General features: G+C 39.2%; 1 long non-coding RNA gene across 2 annotated transcripts in view; it reads right to left on the bottom strand.

Moving 5' to 3' along the window:
• LOC131509948 (uncharacterized) overlaps positions 1-17,356 on the bottom strand; it is a 227,078-nt gene extending 209,722 nt beyond the window's left edge. The window contains exon 1 of one of the 2 annotated variants that reach the window (XR_009260820.1): positions 17,026-17,356. This is a non-coding gene — a long non-coding RNA (uncharacterized LOC131509948). The remainder of the gene's footprint in view (positions 1-17,025) is intronic. The other variant, XR_009260822.1, reaches the window with a different exon arrangement.
• Between the last annotated feature and the right edge of the window lie 2,450 nt (positions 17,357-19,806).

Below are 19,806 nucleotides of genomic sequence, written 5' to 3'. Positions count from 1 at the left end.
AGTAGAGTAGAAAGCCCTGAAGTAGACCCACATATACACAGTCAATTGGTTTTCAAGAAGGAGCAAAGGAAATATAAAGATGTGAAGACGGTCTTTTCAATAAATGGCTGCAGCACAACTAGGCACCCATATGCAAAGAAATGAACCTAGACACAGGCCTCATACCCTTCACAAAACTCAAAAATGGATCACAAATTTAAATGTAAAAATGCAAACTATAAACCTCCTACAAGACAGCACAGGAAAAATCCAGCTGACCGTGGGTATAGTTATAACTTTTGTAGATATGACACCAAAGGCACAATCCATGAAAGAATTAAAAGTAAAAAAAATTCTGCTCTGCAAAAGAAAATGTCAAAGGACAAGCCACAGACAGGGAGAAAGTATTTGCAAAAGACATATCTGATAAAGAACTGCTATCCAAAATACACAAAGAACTCTTAAAACTTAATAATAAAAAAAAAAAACCACAATTAAATACCGGGCCAAAGACTTTAACAAACACCTTACCAGAGAAACATGTAGATGTTAAATAAGCAAGTGAAAACATGCTCCAAATCATGCCATCACACAAATGCAAAATTAAAAACAACAAAATACCACTAAACACCTATCAGAATGGCCCAAATCCAGAACACTGATAACACTAAATGTTGGTGAGGATACAGAACAATAAGAAGTCTCATTACTGGGGCGCCTGGGTGGCTCAGTCGGTTAAGCATCCGACTTCGGCTCAGGTCATGATCTCACGGCTCGTGAGTTTGAGCCCTGTGTCGGGCTCTGTGCTGACAGCTCAGAGCCTGGAGCCTGTTTCAGATTCTGTGTCTCCCTCTCTCTCTCTCTCTGACCCTCCCCCGTTCATGCTCTGTCTCTCTCTGTCTCAAAAGTAAATAAACGTTAAAAAAAAAATTAAAAAAAAAAAAAAAAGAAGTCTCATTACTGCTGGTGGAAAAGAAAAATAGTACAGACACTTTGGAAGACAGTTTGATAGATTCTTAAAAAACTAAACATACTCTTAGCATACAATCCAGCAATCACATACATTGGTATTTAGCCAAGAGAGTTAAAAACGTATGTCTGCACAAAAACCTGCACCTGGATGTTTATAGCAGCGTTAGTCACAATTGCCAATACCTGGAAGCAAGCAAGATGTCCTTCAGTTCATGCATGGGTAAACTGTCGTACACGCAGACAAGAGAGTATTATTCCACACTAAAAGAAAATGAGCTAGGAAGCCATTAAAAGACAAGGAGGAAACTTAAGTACATATTACTAAGTGAAATAAGCCAACCTAAAAGGCTGTATACTGTATGATTCCAGTTATAGGAAATTCTGGAAAAAGTAAATCTATCGAGACAGTAAAAAGATCAGTGGTTGCTGGGAAGGGGACGGAGGGATGAACAGGCAGAGCACAGAGAATTTTTAGGGTGGTAGAAATACCCTGTTAGGATACCATAATGATGGATACATATCATTATACATTTGTCCAAATACCAAGAATAAATTGTAGCATGGGGCACCTGGGTGACTCAGTCCGTTAAGCAGCCGTCTCTTGGTTTCTGCCCAGGTCATGATCTCAGGGTTCATGAGTTCGAGCCCCACATCAGGCTCTGCACCAATAGTGCAGAGCCTGCTTGGGATTCTCTCTTTCTCACTCTCTCTCTGCCCCTTCCCTACACGCATGCCCGCGCCTGTGCTCACATGCACACACACGCACCACCCTCTTTCTCTCAAAATAAATAAAATAAAAATAAATAAACAAAAAAAATTTTAAAGAATAAACTGTAATGTAAACTATGGGCTTTGGGTGATTATAATTCATCCTTGTAGATTCATCACTTATAACAAATGTACCATTCTGGGGGGCACGCTGATAATCAGGTAGGCTGTACATATGAGGGAGAAGGGGTATATGAAATATTTTGTACCTTCCCTTCAACTTTACATGGAACCTAAAACCATGTAAATTTTTAAATTTTTTTAAAAAATGAAGTCACGGGGCGCCTGGGTGGCTCAGTCGGTTAAGCGGCCGACTTCGGCTCAGGTCATGATCTCACGGTCCGTGAGTTCGAGCCCCGCATTGGGCTCTGTGCTGACAGCTCAGAGCCTGGAGCCCATTTCGGATTCTGTGTCTCCCTCTCTCTCTGCCCCTCCCCCATTCATGCTCTGTCTCTCTCTGTCTCAAAAATAAATAAATGTTAAAAAAGAATTAAAAAATTAAATTAAATTAAATTAAAATAAAATAAAATAAAAAATGAAGTCTCAATTTAAAACAAATTGTTGAACAGCGTTGATTCATTCAGCCAATCTATACTGAGTAATGACTTTATACCAGATGAGAACTAAGCACTGGGGGTATAATGCTGAAAAATATTTGGTTAGTTTCTGTAACCATGGAGCTATGGGGAAATAAAAGTAAATAAACAAGTGACAAAATTAAATTGGGATACTGCTCAGGACAATAGAGAATATTCTGGAAGTGGGTGCCTAATAAAGACCCTTTTGGGAAAAGCAGCTTTCCCAGAGGTCCTCTAAGCTGAGACCGTAAGGGCAGGCAGCAACTAGCAAAGTGAAGAAGGAGGGTAACAACAGGCACAAAGGTCTGGAAGCGAAAGCAAATGAACCCTTCCAAAGAACTAAAAGAAGTCAAGGAAGTCATAGAATGCAAGGGGGCCAACAGGTATGCTTGGGGACTGCCAGGGGGGTGGTGGGCCAGGCTCAGGAGAGGGGATTTAATTCCAAATGCAATGGAAAGCTATCAGAGAGATTTCAGCAGAAAAGTGGCTTATTTTGAGGTAGTGGGACTATGGAAGATAACTTCCCCCTTCATATTTTGATTTTCTAAAATCTCTATAATGAACAGGTACTACTCACGTAATTTTTAAAAAATTTAACAGTTTCCTTTAAAAAGAAAGAAATACATTAAGCCATACGTTAAGTAGGCCCTTTTCAGAGAGGAAGTCAATGATCTGAACATCATTAACACCACCAAGAACTCAAACCAACGATGTAGAAATGGGAGAGGGTAAACACAGCATCTTTGGCTCAATGCATCAATCTAGAGATTTAGCTCAGCTGAGTTGCAGACCAGGCTCTAGACACTTCAACATGAAGTTCTCAGGGATTAACATCTTGAAGATATCAGAGAAACAAGCAAGAAGGAAGCTTAGAGATGTAAGGTGTTTTCAAACACTGTTAAGAAAAAGCCTTTTCTTTCCTTCTTCAAATGCAATGATGAACACACCATTGCAGTTTGAACAGGATGGGAAATGCAGGAGGGAAACCCCAACTGTGATGACTTAATGTCCTTTATTTCCTGTAGTGAATTCCTCCCCAAGACCTCGAGGCAAAGGCTCCTCAAAACCGCTTGAAACGTATCCACCTTGATCCAACATTGAAGAAAATGCAGCCCACAGATGGGAAGCTCAAGCTTTTAGTCCTGGAAAGGACTGGCATGAGGTTGTTGGCTTAGTATAAAGCAGGGGTTTGACCCCCAGCACGTGTTCTGCATTCATTCTGGCTCCCTCTACCCAAAAAGGAGTAAAAAAAGTAATTGCCAGAAATGAGGGTGCTCCAGGCAAAGAACTGGACAGACCAGCACATTTCTTTATAGCCCTCCTTACCCCACTTCCCAGGACCCAGTCAAGTCTTCAGGAAGTCACAGTCCACCCTCTGAAAGATCACCCACGCAGTTCTGTAGTTTAGTTTGGGCTCCAACTGTTGGGCTTAAATAACAACAATAACAACAACAAAGGGGACCTTACTGGCTCATTTATGAGGGAAGGCTAAGGTCAGTTGTTCCTGGCATGGTTAGATCTCACAGGACTCTTTTTCTCACCGTCTCTTGCCTCAGCTTTTCTCTGAAGCGCTTCATATCAAGGGAAGATTCTCTCTACCACCATGGTCACTGACAAGTCTGAGTTTAAGATTCTTGGCATCCAAGATCCTGAAGATATGTGCAACTCTTCCCTGCTAATTCCAGCGAAAGTTCTCAGAAAGGCTTGATTTAGGACAGGTGCCCGTACATCCCTGAAACAATCATTATAATCTGGTAAAACATGGTTTTTGGATTGGCCCAGTCTGAGTCTTGTGCCCACTACAGGAGCCTCAAAGTAAAATCATCCCCATCTAGGGGTGTGGGAGAAAGACTGAAAATGACAGGTTGGTGGTTCCTACATGGACACTTGGGCTGCTTTTCTCTAAGAAAAAGGGCAGGGATGCTTGGTCAGCAAATACAAGATCTATCCTTGACATCTTATGTCTGTACCAGATCATTTCCTACTAGCTGAAAGTCAAATACTGCACACAATCCTAATTGAATTAGCCCCCCCCCCATCAAAAACGACGTGGTGTCAACTAGAACTAAAGTGAAATGAAATCAGCTGAATTAAGAGATTTCTATGGTTTACTTGAAGTCAGATAGGTCCCAAGCCATGTCTGAAAATGCACATTGTAAAGCTATACTGGTATTTATTCCTTGTCTCCATGACAGGTAACTATAGAAAGAAAGAGTATTTGAATGCATATTACTAGATTCACTATATCCGCCTTTAGGATAAATAAAACCACTCAAAGCTTCCAAACATGACATGAATTTTTAACACCAAATCTTAAGAATTTTTTTTTACAAAGACCACAGAGGGTAATTGTATGCATATATGCAATTATAATAAAACTTATGGCTAATTTTTTAAAGAAATATCATCTTTCAGAGCACAGTAAGTACTCAGCATCTGCCTTTGCCTTCTCTGGACCATTGGCATGAGGAATAAGGTCAAACGCATATTTCAGAACTTAGACGTTTCAAGTGTTCTACTCCTTGGGTTTCCAAAATAGCTCTCAGATTTCTTCAAAGGTTTATTCACAAAACAGAGCTAAAATGTAATGAGAAAAGGCTGAAAGAAAAGCTCTAACCCAGAGACATCAGGTGGCTTTTGAGAAGCACTTTAATGACAAAGCTGAAATCGACATCTGTTAGCACCTTTCATAATGCCCCCTGGAAAATGCACTGAATCCATTTAACTCTTGGCATCCAACAAGAAGGGATCCTCCAGGTCCAGCAACTATTGGATGCTCTAAACATAAGCCGCAGAGTGGCTGCGATGAGAGGAAAACAAAGCAAAATGAGGTAAAATGAAACTCACTTCTCTTCTACTTGCCCGTCCTGCCCTGGAGGGAAAGATGACAAAATCCACACGAGCTAAATCGCTGCACAAGCAAACCATGGGTAAGGGCTTTGGGTCAATCCAGGACAGGAGAATGACATCTGTTAATGTTTGGGGATGGTAACATTCCCCAAGGACCTTTAGAAACAATGCCAGCTTTCAAATAGCGCTGGTCACTTCCCTCCCCCTTCTCCCCATATAAACAATATCCTTCAAACTTTAATAATGGGAACCAAACCTCATGCCACACTTAACATGGTAACATAGCTGTTCAATGACTTTGCTGAGGAGAGTCCATTTTTTTTTAAGTAAAAAGTTTCTCTACCAAGCCAGTAGAATACAATTTAAAAAGTACATACGGTAAGCAAATTCAAGTACTGGATGGCTTAGAGATTAAAATTCTATCTTCCTAAACCCAGTTTGGCAAAATCTTTATTCTCAGTTGGATTACTCCTTCTATAGAGAGTAATCCAAGTAATCCAGAAGTATGTAAATACGATTCTTTTCCCCGTTGTAAAACACATGTCTGGGAGTACCTCTGAGGGAGAATAAGCTCTGAGGGACTATTGTGGAACAGTGAGGTTTGCACCTTTACCTCGAGGCCTCTAGTTCTGCTCTTTTAGCTCCTATGTTTTGAGGGTCTAATATATGCCAGACACAGGGAGTATTAAGGATGAGCAAAAGTTCACCAGCAGGCAAGTCAGAGAGATAAACACATAAAGAAGTGATTACCATCCATGTGACTATTTAAAGCAACAACCAGCAATTTAGCCAAACAAGGGATTATTAGGGAAGGTTCCCTGGGAAGCTAACCTTTGATCTTTGAGCGTTATGTACGACCTCACTGGGTGGAAAGCGGTGTTGAGGGAAGAGGCAGAACAAAGAGTGGGGAGTATATTCTAGACTAGAGGACTATGGAAGACCAGTGGGAATCTCCTCTCGAATTGTTTGGGCATGGCTGCTCCAAGTGTGGCGATGAAAAAGACCGAAGCTGTATGGCAGACATTATTGAAGCCTCACTCTATAATCCACCCCATAATCCACTCAATCCACTCCCATCTTGGGTTCACCTATAGCCTCGATGGAACAGTTCTTTTACAGGCTGACGGCCTTCCATTTCAACCACCTACAGCTTTCTGCTTCTCTGAGGATTTTCTGATTCTTTCAAAGGCCAAGGGCAAGGCAGCCAGGAAGTACTGAGGATTTAATGGCCCCCTGGGCAATCTTCAGTCAATGAGGAAGGGCAGTTGGTGTGAAGATACACAAGCTTCCCCACCCCTTTGTGACACAACTCTCAGTACAAACTAAACAATCCTCAAAGTTTCCCTAATGGGATTGAGTCCAGTTGCCCACATTTACAAACCTTACCTGTCTTCCCTCATTCATTTTCCCCCACTGCCTCATTTAAGCTTGCTAGGATCACCTTTCACACCCTGTGCATTAGTTATCTATTGCTTTGTAACAAACTACCCCCGAATGCAGCAGGCTAAACAACAATGCTCAGCACTGTCAGTGTAGAACCTGACATGGGAGCTACATCGCACAAACCATGAGATCGTGACCTGAGCTGAAATCAAAAGTCAGCTGCTCAACAGACTGAGATACCCAGGTGCCCCAAGAATAAAAAATTTATTATCTCTTGTAGTTTCTAGAGGTCAGGAAATGAGGAGAAGCTTAGCTGTGTGGTTCTGGCTCAGGGCCTCTCATGAGGTCTCGGTAACTGAAGACACCACTGGAGCTGGAGGATCCAGTTCTAAGATGGTTCACTCAGATGACTACCAAGTTGGTGTTGAGTGTTAGTGGGGGGCCTCATCATTAGAACTCTTCATAGGGTTGCTTGAGGGTCCTCATGACATGGCAGCTGGCTCCCCCCCAGAGGAAGGGATGCAAGAGAGAGCAACGCAGTTGTTACAATGTCTTTTATGACTTGGCCTCAGAAGTCACACTTTTCCTATACTTCACTTCTGCAGTATTCTACTGGTAAAACAGGCCAGCCTTATGCAATATGGGAAGGAACTACAGAAGGGCATGGATACACGGGGCTAGGACTATTGGGGGACATCTTGGAGGCTCGCTATCATACTTTATCTTAGGGTTTAAGACTAAAGTTTATCCTGATCCATTAATGATGCCTGCATGAATGGGACATAGAAATGCTATCATGGATTCATACATGTATGCATGGGGATCCGTTATCCTAAAATTCCTGAGTTCAATCTCCAAAATTTTCGAAGATTACTTTGATTCTGACCAAGTTCTGAAAAAGCACTCCCATTCTGGATGTAATTGTTCCAAAATTAGGCCAATCCCAATTTCCTACTAATCTAATTCTTCCTTTTGGGATTCATGTTGCTGAGCAGATCTGGGACAATACCACCCTACCTCATTTAGGAACATTTTGAGATCTTTCAGTTGTTTATGACAATGCTAGACTACTTTGGTCACCAATACAGGTTCAACATTCTAAAGACATTGTTTCTTCTAATTTGTAATTAACACGCATTCTTCAGCAAAACCATTCACTAGGAAAAAGCAACAAAATTTCAATTATCCTTCAATATTACCATATTCATATCCACATGGGAATTCCACAATATAAATCAGGTCTCAACAAGTTCTGCCCCCAGATTCCTTAGAATATAAAAAATGATATAAATAATTCAGTTTGCAAATGACAGTTCAAAGTCTTCCTCTTTGCCCTCTTGTGACAAAATTAATACAAATATGTCCAAAGTAAAGTAACTGTCAAACAGCAAAAGAGGTTCACTAGGAGGAAGAGTTATACTTGATGTATGTTTCAACCACTCCCTGAAATAACCTGTCAACACATAGCCTAAACAATATTCTTAGTTTGCTTCCATGGAATATGCAAATTACAATCCAATTTCACAATTACATTTCCGCAGGTTTACATCCTTGGTTATATCAAGATCATACGAGCATGTAAGACTTAAGTTAGCAAACACAGAGCAAAATGTAAATACTTAGGCATGTGAACACCTAAAAACTCAAGTTTCAAAACTCACACTGTTAAAAGTTCTTATGTGTGCTCTTTTTTAAATGATGTACTTGGTTATTTCTAACAGCATTTAAAAGCATGCCAGCAGGATATTATCTATTTGTAATATATTCTTGTACATCCCAGGGACTGGGAAAAAAATGTTAACATTGGAATGGTAGAATAAGATGTGAGTATTAAGTAAACAAAGGTATTTACCTGGAAAGAAATGGGTCAAACCAACAAAAAATACAGAGGAATGGTCTAAAGTCATCTTCATTGCTAAAAGCTCAAGTGTTTTATTGATTATCATTTTTTATTATGGTACTGGGTAGAGGAGTCTGAGTTTTTCTTTTTCAAGGAGACACCAACCTCTTTTTAATCGTTCTCCAAGTTAAGGGAAAAAAACTGCTTAAACTCTGAGAGGTATAGTCTTTTCTTAGGATGCCAGGAAGACAGATTTTAATTAATTTAATCACAGTAAAATCTTAACATCTAAAATAATTACCAGTACCTAGCCAAGAAACTATTATCTGTTGAAAGTAATCAGTAAAAGGGAGCCAGGCTGGTCAGTTAAGAATCCAACGAAAGCCTTTTTAGTGTTGCTGATCAAGAGCAAAATCATCAGGCTTGAGTTGTTCTGCCTTAACTTCCCTTTCTCTTTTTCTCTGCCAACCCAAGCTCACTATAAAATGACCAAAGCTACTTGGATGTATCTATGGGTGAATCCCATCTCCATATGGTGCCTGTAAAGAAATCTGTTTTGTTTATCCAGTTTATAACAGTGAAATGTGATGATTACATTTTGTTTAATATATGTTTGCTGTATTGCAAAATAGTTTGGCTCTCTTAAAAATATAAGTTAGAAACAACGGGGTTCTGCTGAGTCATTCATACACATTAGCCCTGAGAGCATTAATTGAAAACAGCTGGGGAGTGACTTTTTTTTTTAATAACAGCTTTATTGAGATATAACTCACATACCATAAAATTCATCCTTTTAAAATGTACAACTCAGTGTTTTAAATATATTCACAAAGTTGTGCAATCTCACCACTATCGAATTCCAAGACATTTTCATCATTCCCAATAGAATCCCCATACATTAAACACTAAAAGTCACTCCCCACCTTCTCCTCCACCCCATCCTTGCAATAATCTATAATAGCTAAAGATTCTATAAATCTAAATAATCTATAAATATAATCAATTTGTATCTCTATAAATCTGCTGATGGACAATTCATATAAATGGAACACTGCAACATGTGGCCTTTTGGATGGACTTTTTTACTTAGCATCATGTTGTAGCATATAGTGGTATTCAGAATAATATTGTATTGTGTACGTATCTATATATACATTGTGTATGTATGTATATTTATATATATACATACACCAAGATTTTTACTATATACAGAAAATCTACAAACTCCACCAAAAAAACTATTAGAATACATGAATTCAAGAAAGTTGCAGGATACAAAATTAACACACAGAAACAATTTGTGTTTCTATATACCAGTAACAAGCTACCAGAAAGAGAAATTAAGAAAACAATCTTATTGACAATTGCATCAAAAAAAATAAAATAAAATTCATTGGAATAAATTTGAGCAAGATGGTGAAAGACCTATACTCTGAAAACTGTAAGACATCAAAGAAAGAAATTAAAACCAACACAAATAAATGAAAAAAATGATACCATGCTCATTAACTAGAAGAATTAATATTGTTAAATGTCCAGACTACTCAAAACAATCTATAGATTTAATGCTCTCCCCATCAAAACACCAAAGGCTTTTTTCACAGAACTAGAACAAACAATCTTAAAACTTGTATGGAACCACAAAGGACCCCGAATAGCCAAAGTAATCTTGAGAAGGAAGAACAAAGCTGGAGGTATTGTGTTCCTTGATCTCAAATTATACTAAAAAGCTAAATAATCAAAACAGTATGACTCTGGCACAAAAACAGACACAAAGATCAACAGGACAGAATAGAGGGCCCAGAGATAAACTCACGCTTATGTGGTCAATTAATCTACAACAAAGGCAAGAATATACCACAAGGAAAAGATGGTCTCTTCAATAACTGGTATTGGAAAAACTGGACAACTACATGCAAAAGAATGAAAATGTACCACTATCTTACACCGTATTTGAAAATAAATTCAAAAGGGATTAAAGACTTCAATGTAAGACCTAAAAACATTATACTCCCAGAGGAAACATAAGCAGGAAGCTCTTTGACAGTGATCTTAGCAATATTTTTTGGACCATTCTCCTCAGGCACGGGCAACAAAAGTTAAAATAAACAAATGAAATTACATCAAACTGAAAAGCTTCTGCACAGTGAATAAACCCATCCACAAAATGAAAAGGCAACCTACTGAATGGCAGAAGATGCTTGCAAATAATATAACCAGTAAGAAGTTAAAATCCAAAATGTATACAGAACTTATGCAACCTAACATCAAAAAGACCAGCCAGACTAAAGAATGGGCAGAAGATCTAAAGAGACATTTTTCCAAAGAAGATATACACATGGCCATAAAGCACACGAAAAGGTGCTCAACGTCACTAACCATTGGAGAAATGCAAATCAAAACCACAACAAGGTGTCACCTCACCTCTGTCAGAATAACTATCATCAAAAAGACAAGAAATAGCAAGCATTAATGAGAATGTGGAGAAAAGGGCATCTTCATATACTATTGGTGGCAATGTAAATTGGTATAACCACTATGGAAAATAGTAATGGAGGTTCCACACACACACACACACACACACACACACACACAAAAAGAACTATCATAAGATCCAGCAATTCCATTTGTGGTTTTTTATCCAAAGAAAACAAAAACATCAATTCAAAAGGACACGTGTACTCCTATGTTCATTACAGCATTATTTACAATAGCCAAGATAAGGAAACGACCCAAGTGTCTACTGATAGGTGAATGGATAAAGAAGATGTGGTATATGTATGCAATGGAATGTCACTCAATGATAAAAAAAAAAGAATGAAATCTTGCCATGTGCAACAACATGGATGGAGATGGAGGGCATCATACAAAGTGAATTCAGAAAAAGACAAATACTGTATGATTTCACTTACGTGTGGAGTCTGGAAAAAAAACAACTGATGAACAAATGTAACAAAACAGAAACGGACTCATAGATGCAGGAAACAAACTGCTGGTTACCACAGGGAAGAAGTTTTCAGAGGGAGGGGAGGACAAACTCCCAGAGATAAACGGTACAGCAGAAAGAACATCGTCAATAATACCGTAATAACTTTGCATAGTAAGAGACGGTAACTAGACTTATTGTGGGGGATCATTTCATAATGTAGAAAAACATCACATAACTATGATATACACCTGAAACTAACAGGATGTTATATGTTAACTATACTTCAATTTAAAAAGATGAATCAGGGACAATCCTTGCCTGTAACTAACACTATTACTTTCCTTCTGCCCCCAAATCTTCCCAGATTTAAAAAAAAATTAAAAAGAAAGGAAGTCAGGAAGGCGGAAGGAAGGAAGGAAGGAAGGAAGGAAGGAAGGAAGGAAGGAAAGAAGGAAGGGAGAGAGAGAGAGAGAGAAAGAAAAGAGAAAAGAAAAGAAAAGAAAAGAAAAGAAAAGAAAAGAAAAGAAAAGAAAGAAAGAAAGAAAGAAAGAAAGAAAGAAAGAAAGAAAGAAAGAAAGAAGGAAGGAAGGAAGGAAGGAAGGAAGGAAGGAAGGAAGGAAGGAAGGAAGGAAAGAAAGAAAGAAAGAAAGAAAGAAAGAAAGAAAGAAAGAAAGAAAGAAAGAAAGAAAGAAAGAAAGAAAAAGAAAGAAAGAAAGAAAGAAAGAAAAAAGGAAAAGAAAGGAAAGGAGAGAGAGAGAAAGAAAGAAGAAAACCCTTTTTTGTTCAGGCTTTAATGTGCCGAACTTCCACAGATAAGTCATAATTTCTCTGAATAAATCATGATAATTCTCCTCTCCTTTGTCAAATATTCTCTTTTCCAGCTTCCCTTGCAACTAGGAGCGGCTATGTGGCCCAATTCTGGGAAATGACACATAAGAGAACATTTGAGCTTCTCAAACCTTCTCCACTAATTAAAGGAGACTGATCTCCTACATACTACTCTCCTTCCTGCATGGGATGCTAGGGACACAGTGCCTAAAGCTGTGGCAGCCACCCTGTGACCATGAGGTTACCAACACAAGGAAGATGAATCAATTCACTTAGGGTGACGGGAAAATGATTATCTTGGGTCTTCAATAGTGTCATTGAACCACAAAATATTCGTTCAGAACCTCTTATCAATAATATACATCATGATGACTTCAACAAACAAACAAGTCCTGGAACTTGTTTTCAGCAAACTTACAGACAGGCCAGATAGTGGAAATTCTCTGGGGAGTAAGCTTTAGGGGAGCTCCAAAGCCATTTTTCCCCTCCAGTGGCTGGCAAGGCTGCTGATTTTCACAGCTATGACAGCGCAAGCCTGCTGGTTTTCAAGGCTACCGAGCTCAGGAAGAGGGTAGAATTATGGCAAGTTTAAAAGTGTCATAAATCTTGCTGTTCTTGCTAAGATTCACCCATTGTTTTTGAATAAACCCTTCCTACATTTTTGTAAGTTTTCATTTCCGGAGATCCCCTAAAGTTGATCTTGACACTTTTGCCAGTGTTCTCATTTCTTTTATGGAACAGTGAATTTTTGGAGGTCCTTCTTCCACTATTCCAGAAGCTGGCCCAATGTCTTTTTTTTTTTTTTTTTTTTGAGATTCCTAATCCAGAATTTTGAAAAGAATGAACAAAAAAGAAGACTTGAGACATTTCCTTGGGTGGGGGGGGTGGGGTGGTGGTGGAAATGTATTTAATAGGAAGTAGGCAAGTGGATTAGTTGTCAATTCTAAAAAATAACAGAAAAATTGATGTGCCAATTAACCAATTATTAAATTTTGTTAGGTGCACAGCACACCCTGTGTACTGAGCTTCTTTTCCTTTTGCTTATTATTAATTCAGAACCAAACAGAACTGGAAAAAAATATTTTCATTATACTAAGCATGCAAATCCTCAATTATATTTCTTCATAGCTCTCACTGGTGAGAGTGAGGAGGGGAGATTCCTGATTTTTGTTACTCTTTCCATGCCCAAAGAATGTGTCAACTGCTGTGCTACCAAAATGAGGCATGTTGTGGCAGCTACCAGAGATGAGGCAACGTGCTGAGAAAATTAAACTCTTTCAGACTTGTCCTAAAAAACTTAACCCTTTAATGTGATAGCAACATCTCAGAGATTGCCCCCAAATCCGTTGGAGCAGGAGCAGGGGCAGGGCGGGGGTGGGAAATCCCACTGCTAATAGTGATGTATACATTATTGCAGTCTGGATTTTAGAGGGGTAAAGCATCTTTTTCTTCCTTCCTTCCTTCCTTCCTTCCTTCCTTCCTTCCTTCCTTCCTTCCTTCTTTTCTTTCTCTTTTTCTTTCTTTCTTTTAGGATAGCACTTGATATCCAACTTTCAAGATTATGTGAAATCTAAACACGTGTAGAATATTTCAATGTAATTTTTAGATTTCATAACACACTACATAGTGGCTGATGGCCTTAGGGAATCGATTGTTATCACTTCCGAAATTGGTGATGTTAGTAGAGAGAAGGTAGCAGAAGTTATTCCCCTTCAGATATCTCCAAAGAGCAGCAATGGCTCCTTATAAATGTATAGCCCAGTCACCCAAACCAACAGCTGCTTCAGTATGATGGAAGCAAAGTGAGATTCCCAACGTAGATATCTATAAGCTTCGAGGCAGAATAAAGGTGTACTATGTTCCTTGCTTGATTCAGCTAATTGCTGAATGACATTTTAATAAGCACCTGAGATACGACAAACCTGCTATTTATATTAAAATCAGCTCCAAGCTGCAGACAAGAATTTTGACTAGAGAATCCAACAGGAACGCCCCGATACCAAAGCTGGGCAAAATGAAAACACTCTAATCACTGTATGTCTTTGAAATCCATAAGCAAGGGATAAGAAAACGTTCTCCCCTTCCTATAAGAAGAGTCAATTCCAAAGGCTGCAGCGAGGATAATTTCTGTACAAGTTGTTAAAATCCTCATTAGAAATTTCAACTTGAAGATTCCAATAGTTCTTTGCTCTCATTTTATCTGAACTAACATTTTAGACGGTTGGTTTGTGATCTTCCAGAAAACCTTGTTTCAAGATAAGCCCTTTCATCTTTCAAATGGCTTTAGGGCATCCTTCTCAGTGCCAGGAACACAGCCATTCATTTCACAAATGAGGCCAAATGATGACATTACTTGGCCTTCTTTCACAAACATCCTTCCTATGCACAGCAAAGCAGTGAATGTTACAACGGCATCTGAGGCCTACAAATTGTCTCTGTAAATCCCCCCACACACAAGAAAATCAATAGATGTTTTCAGAAAGTTAGAGCTCCCCTATACACTAATAAGCTGAATACATTGGGAGAAAGACAGTGTTAGAGAATTCCACTTCTGTGATGAGTCTTATTATGGTTTCTTGGCCTTTTTTTTTTCCAACTCAAAGACTGAAACCTGAGAGAAGAAGATTCTCCTCCAAAACAGGCAAGGTAGTCCTTAGCCAATAGGACTTTGAACAAATCACCTAAGCCTTACCTTATTTGCTTCCACCCCTTACGTATCAATGGAACACTAACAGTATCCAGCCCAAAGGACTGTACTGAGGCATAAGTCTGTGTCAAGTGCCTACTCCAGGCTCTCGTCAATGCCCAATAATAGGTGGCACTGAGGATGACAAGAATTGCATCGATGGTTGGTAAGGAAGAGGACACCGATGACTGGCTGACATTGAAATTTCGCTCAGAAACTCCCTGTTCTGTTGCTCGTCTTCCACTCGCCCTTGCAAGGTTTCCTTCCTCAGCACTCAGAGAGTTCAGATCCCCCAGAAGGAAAGAGAATCAACAGTTTAGTAAGTCCAAATGTCCGCAACATAAAGACTGGAAGAAAACAGTGAATAAATTACTCAGCAGTGTGAATTTGGATGCTAGAGCATCTATGTGGAGCCACTTCCTGCAGACAGCTACACAGGAAGAAAAGAAAGAATGAGACCAAGAAATAAGCAGAAGAAACAGCCCAATGGAGAGTCCACCTGGAGAGCGAGTCTTTGTGAAATGGATTCACAGGTATCACTACAGTGAGCACCTTTGTCAGAAGAGCTGAGCCGTAGAGACCTTCCTTGCGTTGTGTGATTAAACTGTGACTCAAAGCAGCATAAATGCAGCATAAATTTAATTCTAATTCCTAGAGGAAAGTGGATTTGTCGATATGGTGAAGAAAAGTAAGATTTAAGCTTCTAAGATTTAAATTCCAAGGTTTTTGTGGTGAGGACAAGGGGTTTATTTCTGTTTGATTTCAAAGATGCGGATATCGGTTATTAAAACAATGTTTATGATTAATGTAAGAAAGAGGAGTAATATGCAGGAGTAATCATACAGATGTTGAAGCCCAAAGAGCCGAATCCAAATTCCATCTCTGGCTCGAATGAGCTGGACTAGAGTAAGAAAGTCATTGAATTTCTCCATGTTCAGTTCTCTCACTTATAAAATGAGAGAGCTTAATGACTTATTTTATTTTGTCCATATGCATTTGAAAACCTTTATGCATGCTTATCATTAAAAAAAAAACACAGAGGTTATGTTAAGGTACAACAAAAGCCCTCCCCAACTCATTACTGACAATTCTCATTACTCAGATCTAACTACAATGAACAGTTCATATACATTAACATATATAAGATAAAGACATATATTTTACCAAAAAAAGGATTCTACTATACTGACTATTATGCAATTGCTTTTTTATTCCTAGTGCTATTTCATGAGCTCCATTTCAAGCAAGTCTAGGTAAATGTACTTCATCCTTTTTAAATAACACATAACATTACATTGTGTCATGGTTTATTTAACTTTTCATCCTTTTGGAAACTTAGGTTGTTTCCATTTTTGTTTTTTAGGGGATACAAACGTGGCAGAAATGAACACTCCTGGACATACATTTGTGTGCACTTAGGTTCACATGCCTGTTAATGATGGATATTTTACAATGCTTCCAAAAAATTCGTATTTTTCTTCTTTCCCAAACCACATTTTTTTGTCTAAAAACATGTTGTAGAGAGCGTTAGCAAGTGATTCTGAATGACCTCTCTCTCTCCCTCTCTCTTAAAGAAATAAAGATACAAATATGATGACATTTTACTGAAAATCTGACAGAAAGCCTAAAGACAACTTTTCAGAAGGTGTTGTTTAATATCATCAATAATGGGATACAGTTTAACCTGTCAAGCCCCTCAGAATTTTAAAGAACTATTTGGGTCTTGATGAATGAGAATAATAACAAAGTAATGGCATAGTGTGGGAGAAAGGGGAAATATTAATTACCTAAAGAAAACCAGGCAGAGCTCAGCTGAGAAGACAAATCTCTTTTCTGACTGACATACTGAGTGAAAAGAATAATTCAACTTCAAAGCCAGAACAAAAAATTCGCTACTCACAATAATTTAGGAGTCAAGATTGACAGTTTGCCACAACAGTTAATCTCCTGATTCGCATTCAAGGCATTGACTCAATAGAATGCCATCACTTATAGTATTGCCTAAACCTAATGAAATTTGCTACTGGAGATTTTACAACTTCCTGTGTTTAAGAACAAAGGTCCCTGGAAAAAATGAGATGTCATTTTAGCTGTTCATGCCCCCCTTTCAACTCGAATACTGCATATTACATCAAGTCAACAAAATATAGTGATTAAAACCAGTCAAATTTACTACAAAGGAAACAGATAATATGATGGATGGCATGTTTACCTGCGTCTGAAGGTGGAGTATCAAGTGGAAGAAGGGAAAGTCAGGTAAGAATGGCCTGACCACCCTGTTGTTTTCTTCCAACAAGGCATCCATCCAAAAACACCGATTTACCTTCCACATGCTTTATTTTTGGGGGGAGCATCCATCTTCTCAGAAAGAGACACATTTCCCATGTTAGAGGGAAGAACTTCAAATTAATAAGTTATTGATGTATTAAAAATTTTTGGAAAGGAATAAGAAAAGTGCGGTGAGAAAATTACCAAACCCAAATCTTTGTATTTTTTTTTTTTATGGAACCTTATTGCAAGGTGGTGATGTAATTCTAAGAACCATTCCAGTGAGCCAATTCATCACCCCAGCTAGTGTTTTCCTTCTCTATAGCTGCATCACTGAGAAAGTTCTGAATGTGGTATATTCAAAGAGCCTAGGGCTGATAATTTCACAAAAATTACAGTCTTTATGGCTCTGAAATTATTTATATTAAGGTACTCTGAAGAAAATCCTGAGTCTATCATAAGGCCATGTAACAAGTAACTGAGGGGTGCCTGGGTGGCTCAGTTGGTTGAGCATCTGACTCTTGATTTTGGCTCAGGTCATGGTTTCACGTCTCGTGAGATTAAGCCCTGCATTGGGCTCTGCACTGACAGTGTGGAGCCTGCTTGGAATTTTCCCTCTCCTTCTCTCTCCACCCCTCCCCCACCTCAAAATAAATAAATAAACTTTAAGAAACAAGTAACTGAAACTGAAGTCTTCGCAATTTCATAATATCCAATCCTTACTTTCTCAGTATTGTTATATTTGTATAAGTATTCTGCAGGTTTTTAACATTTTAGGTATTTCAGAACAGTTCCTGTGTAAAATATCCAGCACATAGAGACAGCTATGCTTCCTATAAATCCCACAGAAATGCTTATCTTAGACACAAATGTTTCATTCAGAAATATGTCATTAAAGGAGCTTGGATTCTACACAGTGCCTGCTTTCAAGAGAACTCTCATCTGTTGGTTTCTGTTTGTTACCTGCCTGCCTTCCATTCATTCCTCTTTTGCATCCTGATTTTCCCCATACTGCTCTTTACATAATCTCAGCAGGGTGATGTCCATCATCTCCATAGATCCAGAAGTGGACAGGTGACTCAAGTCTGACCAAGCACAGCATCACATCCCTGGGACCATAGTGATTCATTCAAGGATGAAGAAAGGAGTTCAGTCTGGGCTGGCTATAGCCAGTGAGTTTCACTGCCAGGAATCCATTTAAAAAAAATTTTTTTTAACGTTTTATTTATTTTTGAGACAGAGAGAGACAGAGCATGAATGGGGGAGGGGCAGAGAGAGAGGGAGACACAGAATCGGAAGCAGGCTCCAGGCTCTGAGCCATCAGCCCAGAGCCCGACGCGGGGCTCGAACTCACGGACCGCGAGATCGTGACCTGAGCTGAAGTCGGCCGCTTAACTGACTGAGCCACCCCGGTGCCCCAGGAATCCATTTTAGAAGACAGACTTTCTGTTTCCATGGCCGTTGCTTTTATCTGATGCATACCTTACCTTCCCAGACAAGCCTTTCCTTCGGCTGCCTTCTCAATTTGCTAGGAGCTTTTGGAAAACGAAATCATCTTCAGATTAGGATATTTCACTCTTTTTTCTTTGCTTTGATCATTTCTACCCCCTTCAGGTTGCTTTTTTTTTTTTTTTTTCAATTTGACTCCAGCCAGCCCTCTCCATGTCTTCTTTTCTAGAACTACAGTATCCAGGAACGATCCAGAGAACAGAAAAACGTTTTTGCTGCAGAAGGATCAGGATCTAGGCACCATGTGGCATTCAGTTGGAGAGTTTCTTATATGACTTTACAAAAACAACAAAACAAGAAATAAATAAGAAACTAGAATCAAAAAGGAGCCATCCCAGCACTTCTTTTCTTTCTTCTTGAGGCTTGGCTTTGCATTCTGCAAAACAAAGCAATTTACTGGCAGTGCAAAGCTCCTGTGTCAGTTACAACTCCTTCTCTTGCATGGGACTAAAACCTCAACTCGAACTGACTTAAATCAAAAAAGAAAGAGATAGAGGGAAGCTCTTTTTCAGAAATGCCCAGGATAGACTCTGGCTTTGGGGCACAACTAGATTCCAGACCCAAATGATATGATTAAGACCCATTTTCATTTCCCTTGTGTTGGCGTTATGGTCACAATACTCACGGTGATGCTGAAAAATCAGGGTTCAAGTACCTGTAGATAGAGGAAGAGAAAGCACATGCAATGCATACATTCCCTCACCTACCCCTCTCTCTCTCTCCACACAGTTGCTTCCTGGTTACAAACCCGTGTCAGACTGTGGCATCCCAGAGACGGAGGCTTCGGATCACGAGTCTAGGTGACTCCAACACATCTCTCCAAAGTTAACTAATTCAATCACTATGCCTAATTGCAAAAACCCTGGTGGGACGCTCTCAGAGGGGCCATCTGTATCTACCCCGAGTTCAGTCAGAGGAGCCATGAAAGCCACCTCTTTGGGGCTATAAGGCAGAGCATCTCAGAAAGCTGAAGGGAAAAGAGAAAACCAAAAGACTCTTAGGCATAATACAGTCCCCACCACAATGTATACACACACACTTCGCAACCACTGAGGGTCTTCCTATTACTCCAACCTATTCTCCCATGTGGTTAGGGATGGAAATGAAGTTGAACAACTTTCTCCTCTCAGGCTATAAATAATCCACACTCCCAACCTCTCTCATGTGTTTCCAAAGTGCAAGCTTCCTCATAGCCCGCGGAAGCAAGGTCAGGACA

Source organism: Neofelis nebulosa, chromosome 4 (genome assembly GCF_028018385.1).
Source record: "Neofelis nebulosa isolate mNeoNeb1 chromosome 4, mNeoNeb1.pri, whole genome shotgun sequence".
NCBI lineage: Eukaryota > Metazoa > Chordata > Mammalia > Carnivora > Felidae > Neofelis > Neofelis nebulosa.
This window is presented reverse-complemented; position numbering and strand designations above follow the sequence as displayed.